Source organism: Biomphalaria glabrata, chromosome 2, assembly GCF_947242115.1.
Source record: "Biomphalaria glabrata chromosome 2, xgBioGlab47.1, whole genome shotgun sequence".
Classification (NCBI taxonomy): Eukaryota; Metazoa; Mollusca; class Gastropoda; family Planorbidae; genus Biomphalaria; species Biomphalaria glabrata.
This window is the reverse complement of record NC_074712.1, coordinates 50,698,739-50,705,486: the sequence shown is the minus strand read 5'-3', so window position 1 is coordinate 50,705,486 and position 6,748 is coordinate 50,698,739.

Genomic DNA, 6,748 nt, shown 5'->3' with positions numbered 1-6,748 from the left:
CAGCATCCATTTTAAAGTGTCAAGAAAAGTCCCCTTGAGACCAAGTCATAATTGAGATTGGCCCTGTACTGATCCCCTCTGTCCGAATGTATCCAATCAATTGCTTAATTACATCCATTTAGCACAGGACAAGACTTCTTTAGAAATCACAGTCATCCTTCTGCCTTTTGGAGGCAGACCTCACGAAAGACTAGTTCGTACTTCTACAAAGGGTAACAACAGAAAAACCTGGCGTATGGGACAGAGTTATCGGCCTTTTCTTTTTTTGTTGTCACCTGCAATGTACTCGGAACTGTGGAGGTCTAGCGGAGTTTAGGGTTCATTTTAGTTATGTCTATCTATTTTTTTTTACAAATCTTATATCAACTCACTCTGTCTGTCTGTGTGTCTGTCTGTGTGTCTGTCTGTGTGTCTGTCTGGCCAAATGTTTGCACACCTTAGTTCTCCGACACCCAATCTCAAACAAGGAAAAGAAATAGTGCTTGACTGAAGTAGTGGTATAAGCTGATTTAGTTCCTTTTATATTAGGCTGCCGTCTGAGGCTTAGTGAACATAAACATGAAATAGAAACAATAGATAACTCTACAATCTTCCATGTTCATAGACTTTTCACTAGCAGAGTGGTTAAGGTTTTAGCCCACAAGTTCGAGTTCAGGTCGGTCCCCCCTTTTTTTTTTTAATACGTTTAACAAATTTAATTCCATGACTGATCCAAACTAATTGATACACATTATTATAAGTTGTTGGGGGTTTTTTTTTTTGTAAGTATTTTTTGTGTGGGTATTTTGAGTGGATTCTTTTTAGTGAAGTTATCAGTAAACGTTTCACGGTGAAGTCAGGGAAGTGCACTGCGTCCACAAATAAACACTAATGCCAGCGTATGAACTTATGACAGTGGTCCGTCTTTTAGAAACTTTTTTTTTGTTCTCTAAATGTATCGTTTGTTTTCTGGTGGTAAAGATATATGAATAACTCTCCAGTGCATCTTATGTTTGACCCTCGGTATTTAAATATGAAAACTTTTACGGTTGTGTTTAGTAGTCATTATTTTATTTTTTAAGTCATTATTGTATTGTCCCAGAACAGCGCCTAACTTAGACCTGGCCCTGTTTCAACAAGTATTTTATTCCAGACATTTTAAAGCATTCAGTATGTAAAATATGTTTATATAATATGGCGTGTAAATGAAACAGTTTCTTAAGCATATTGGCAGTGGCCTAACATAAATGGCGCGAAGGGATTCAATGAACCCGGGCCCACCACCACGTAGGGGACCACAGCCTGTGAAGTAACAACCATGGCAGAGCGCATAGGAGTTTCATTACGCTAGTGCCACTGACTAATGACCAATTGTGGCCTACATAAAGCCTTGAGCATGACAAAAGAGTTGGGAAAAAAGAAAGGCAATTTTGTAAAAAAAACGGTTTAAAAAATAAAAAGTTTCTTAAAAATATCGTCAACGTCTTATCAAACTTTATATTGACTTTACAACATTAGCCCGCAGTTTCAGCTGGAGTCAGTGTACTAGCGGCTTGGATGTAAGAAACTGCATTCCTCGGGTTTATTGTAATGGTGGCTAGCCCTAATCGGTGCTTGGGGATGGTGTTTGGCTCCCATTCTTTCTATTGTTTTTATCCCCACTATGTTATTAAAACGTTGATAGTATTACCTGTTTTTTTCCCTGTATTTTTTATGAAATGGTAAAGCATCTTTTTCATGAAGTGGCAATTACCGTATTTTCACGTATACCTCCTCCCTCCCCCGCATAAGCGTATACCCCGCACACGCATACCCGACACTAATTTCAAAAAGTTTTTTTTTTAATAGTACAACCCGCACCTTTATATATCCCGCATGTGCAATGCTTGACTTGCCATACATTAACGGTATATAAGGACGTACTACGTACATTGTGAAAGTATACAATTGGGTTCTGGTCGCGTGGCAGCATATCAGCGATAAAACTATTTGAAATGGTTTCAAGAAGATGTTTATTTCCTGGGGGGGGGGGGGGGGGCACCCCAAGCTTACCGCACCGGGTGACACCGACCCTAGTGACGCCACTGTAGATATCGTATCTTCGTGTCCATGTTGTTTTTCAATATTAATTAGATATACAGATATTGTAATTCGAGCATGGATAGTAAGCTCAGTGACATGGTTTGCTACTGCTAACGTTATTTACACTGATTCCTTAAACTTAAACATTTAGAAAGAACATTTTGTAATCGATACGAAAAGAAATAAAGGTAAAAAAAAAACATAGCAGGGGACAGACGTCACGTGTTCCAACGTTAGACACGTGACCATTTAGCTCAAGCCACGTGCGCAACGTCTGATTGGCCCAGTCCGCAAGCTCTAGAGCTCGCTAATAAAATGCATTTCCGGTCTTAGATCTATCTATCCCTCTGCGACATGCTGTCCGCATGTGTGTATGTGTTTGGCAGGAGGATTGTTTTGACCAGGCTCTCACACAACTGGCTCGTAGTGTGGAACCAATGAAGACTTGTGTGTGTTCTACCAGGACATGGAATACATGTAGCCATATGTTATGGTAGCGATACATGAGACGGGGGAAAACAAAAAGGAGGGGGGGGGGGGTAAGAGAGAGTTCGGTGGAGAAATTCTCACAGATGTGAGACGATTTTAGGCTAAGAACCAAGATGACATAAAAATTGGATAGCAGAGATTGAGAGATGCGCTTAAGGTGAAAACGTGTCGGTCCTTTCTATCACCCAGGTCAAGTCAAGTAGAACTGAAGAGTGAAGAAATGTTTGTGGTACTTTCTTTCTAGACAAGTGAAGGCTGCGATCAAATCTTGCAGTCAATTTCTGGTCTATTTCCTTGTCTAAGTGTCTGTATATGTGTGCGTGTTAAAAGGCTAAGCATGCATGCGTGTTTCTAAGTCGTTGTAAATGTATTTCATTTCCTTTCATTGGATTTCTTACTTTCTTGATCTTCTTTTTTTTTTTGGGGGGGGGGGGGGGAGGGAGGGGGCTTTGTGTATGTACAGAGGCGGCCTTAACAGTGCACGGGGCCCTGGGCAAGTGTCATATCAGGCACACGACGGGATCCCTTCAGGGCCAGTGATGGTTGCCCCACTAGCCACATTTGTGTGTGTGTGTGTGTGCTTGGTTTTGGTGGCTACTTAAATTCTTTAGTTACATTTTATTTCTCTTGTTATAAAGTTGTATGAACTGCTGTGCCAAAACATTTATTCTGTTTTCTATAGTTATACAAGTTTGATACGTAAATAATGCACACCAGTTGTAAGACAAATGGACTGAAGTATAATAAATATTAATTTTATTTTTGTGAACACTGCGACGACTCTACCAACCTGGAAGGGGGACAAATATTGAGCATAAATTTTTCGTTTACCTCAAACATTCATCATGACTTTTGGTAACGTGACTTGTGGCCTGTCGTGTTCTGTAAGAGGATCCACTCATTAGTTCGAGCCTTGACTTCTCCAGCAGTCGCCAATGAGTTACTTCCTTTGTCCCCCTTAAGCCGTTTATCGATATTTCCAATGGGAGAATATTCAGTTATATACTAAGAAACTGTTTTGTTTAGTTGGCGTGGCATCAATCTGAACTAATTATTATCTCTACATCTCTCTTACTTATTGAGGCTGGCAATAGTGTTATATAACGTTAATACTAAATGCAGACAGATATAAAAAAAAAAGCATGAGCATGCGATTAGACCTATTCATTATCAATTTGTACGATATGCAACAACGAATTTAAAAATAATAATTAACAAAAATATAAAAAGTAATTCATTATTATTGTTTGACTAACCTCATCATCTGTAGTACAAAAGCTTTGAAAAAAAAAAGATAAATGTCTTTTATATCTGTTGTAAAATAGGTGAGTCTGGTAGGACCTATCTACGTCTTGCTTTCTTGTGACTACTAGAACATTGCTGATTAAGCAATAAAAGATATGTTCACATTTCCGCTAGTGTTGAAACAGTTGAGAATCATTTCTGACGGAGTGAACTACAATGACGCAACAACCCAACTATTTCGAAAGAAATTCTTTTCAAAAGACAAAAACACAAAGCTTATATTGAGTTAAGGAAGACGCCTACCAACCTCCTCCCTCTAGGGATTGCCTTGGGTGGTAGTTCAGGTCGTTGGCTAGGAATTATGTTCTTGGTAGACCTATCCTAGCCCTAGTTCCGTCATGCCACGGGTTCGCCCTTTACCTATTGGTGTTCATAATTAAATTGTTTAGCGCAACTTTCATTTCATACTTATAGCATACTCTGTGCGCTATGGTCCAATTATTATTGTCAACCATTTTATTGGGGGGGGGGGGGGGATAACATACCACACGTTATTTGTACCTGACAGAGTCACAGCTGATCTACGCTTTGTAAAACGTAATGTTTCGATCATTTCACAAGTTATTCGAGATTACGAGATATCCTCCTCATTGGTATTGAAAGTTGTGATAAGACCAAGTTAGTATTAGGGTTTAGGTAATAGTTACAGATTTATTTGTGAAAAGTTTGGTAAATAATTAATGCTACCTCATTGGACATGCTTTAAGGATTTTGGCTAGTGTTTTTTTTTAATTATTTTTCTGCTGTATGCTCCTAATCAACACTGGAACTGACCTGGGCTCGCTATAAGCGATCATGGGCTATATTTATTTCCATTGGAGTCGATTCTGCATTTCCTGAAGGAGTTCTTGGGGCTAGCTATAATGATTCATCTTCACTAGTGCTATTAGAGCATGGAATGGGTTGCCTGAGCCAGCCAGGAAAACCAGTGACTTGGCAGAATTTAAGTGGTTGGTTAATATGCATGACTGAATGCATGAGGCGTAGGACGTAATCATCTTCTTTTTTTAAAAAAAAAACGTCTGTATTATGTAGGATAAGAATATTTAGAATCTCTGCATTGATTCCACCGAGAACGTCTTCTATTGCGCAGTTCCTCGTGAAAATGTCATTTAAACCGAGGCATAGGTTCTACTTTCCCAGCCCATCGTAGCTTACTGAGGACATTTGTCTATGACAATGCTACTGTTAATCGGTGACTTGTGTCTATGTGTAATAAAAATTCAAAATGATTTATTTGTCATATTAATTAAATTTCCTAATGATACCTATTGACACATCATGATCATCTTGTGTCCTGGATTATGCAACACTGATGAACCTCTTTTTACTTGAACTGCTAAAGTAAGAGTATGGTTTTGATTCTTTGTCATGAGACAGTGATACTCCATCGAGTCATGCCAACCACTGTGCTGTGCTTAGCCAGCTTGTGATGAAACATCGCGTGATAGCCTGTACCTAGATTAAACCTTATCAAAGCATCGATCCCTGGCTAATGACCCTGTCCTGCGGGGTGGGGCTTCAACAGTACACATCGGAGCTGACGTGTTCAGAGTCATACTAAAGTCCTGGACTTATAAGGCTCGGCCTTAGGCAGGCGGGGCCCCTACGTTAACACGTGAAACACATTAAACCCACCTCAATAGAATTGTATTAACTACAAGGGACAAAAATTGGGAAAGGGGAATCTTCTCTTATACATGACAGAAGCCTCTCTAAAAAAAGAAGATATAAGATCTACATTTCATTTGTAAATCTAGTCGTGCGTGGTAATTCAATGTTGTCCTAGATTTTGACGTCCCATTCTATGCTCTAACGGCACTATGGAAGAAAAAGCACATATATGCATATTTTTCTAGCATATGGAATAAGAGCTGTGCCTTTGTTTTGTGTTTCTTCCTGAGCATTTCTTTTTAGTCTGTGTTTTTGTACTAGTAACTTAAGAGTGAGTGTTTTATGTATTCTACTTAACTTTTGAGACTTCTATTTTAGAGTGTCTCTCATATGATCAATTAATGCAATGAATGAAAGAAGATTCCCTATCCTCAATGAATGAAAGAAGATTCCCTATCCACAATGAATGAAAATAGATTCCCTATCCACAATGAATGAAAGAAGATTCCCTATCCACAATGAATGAAAGAAGATTCCCTATCCACAATAAATGAAAGAAGATTCCCTATCCCCAAAGAATGAAAGAAGATTCCCTATCCCCAAAGAATGAAAGAAGATTCCCTATCCTCAATGAATGAAAGAAGATTCCCTATCCTCAATGAATGAAAGAAGATTCCCTATCCACAATGAATGAAAGAAGATTCCCTATCCACAATGAATGAAAGAAGATTCCCTATCCCCAAAGAATGAAAGAAGATTCCCTATCCACAATGAATGAAAGAAGATTCCCTATCCACAATGAATGAAAGAAGATTCCCTATCCACAATGAATGAAAGAAGATTCCCTATCCCCAAAGAATGAAAGAAGATTCCCTATCCACAATGAATGAAAGAAGATTCCCTATCCACAATGAATGAAAGAAGATTCCCTATCCCCAAAGAATGAAAGAAGATTCCCTATCCACAATGAATGAAAGAAGATTCCCTATCCACAATGAATGAAAGAAGATTCCCTATCCACAATGAATGAAAGAAGATTCCCTATCCCCAAAGAATGAAAGAAGATTCCCTATCCCCAATGAATGAAAGAAGATTCCCTATCCTCAATGAATGAAAGAAGATTCCCTATCCTCAATGAATGAAAGAAGATTCCCTATCCACAATGAATGAAAGAAGATTCCCTATCCACAATGAATGAAAGAAGATTCCCTATCCACAATGAATGAAAGAAGATTCCCTATCCACAATGAATGAAAGAAGATTCCCTATCCACAATGAA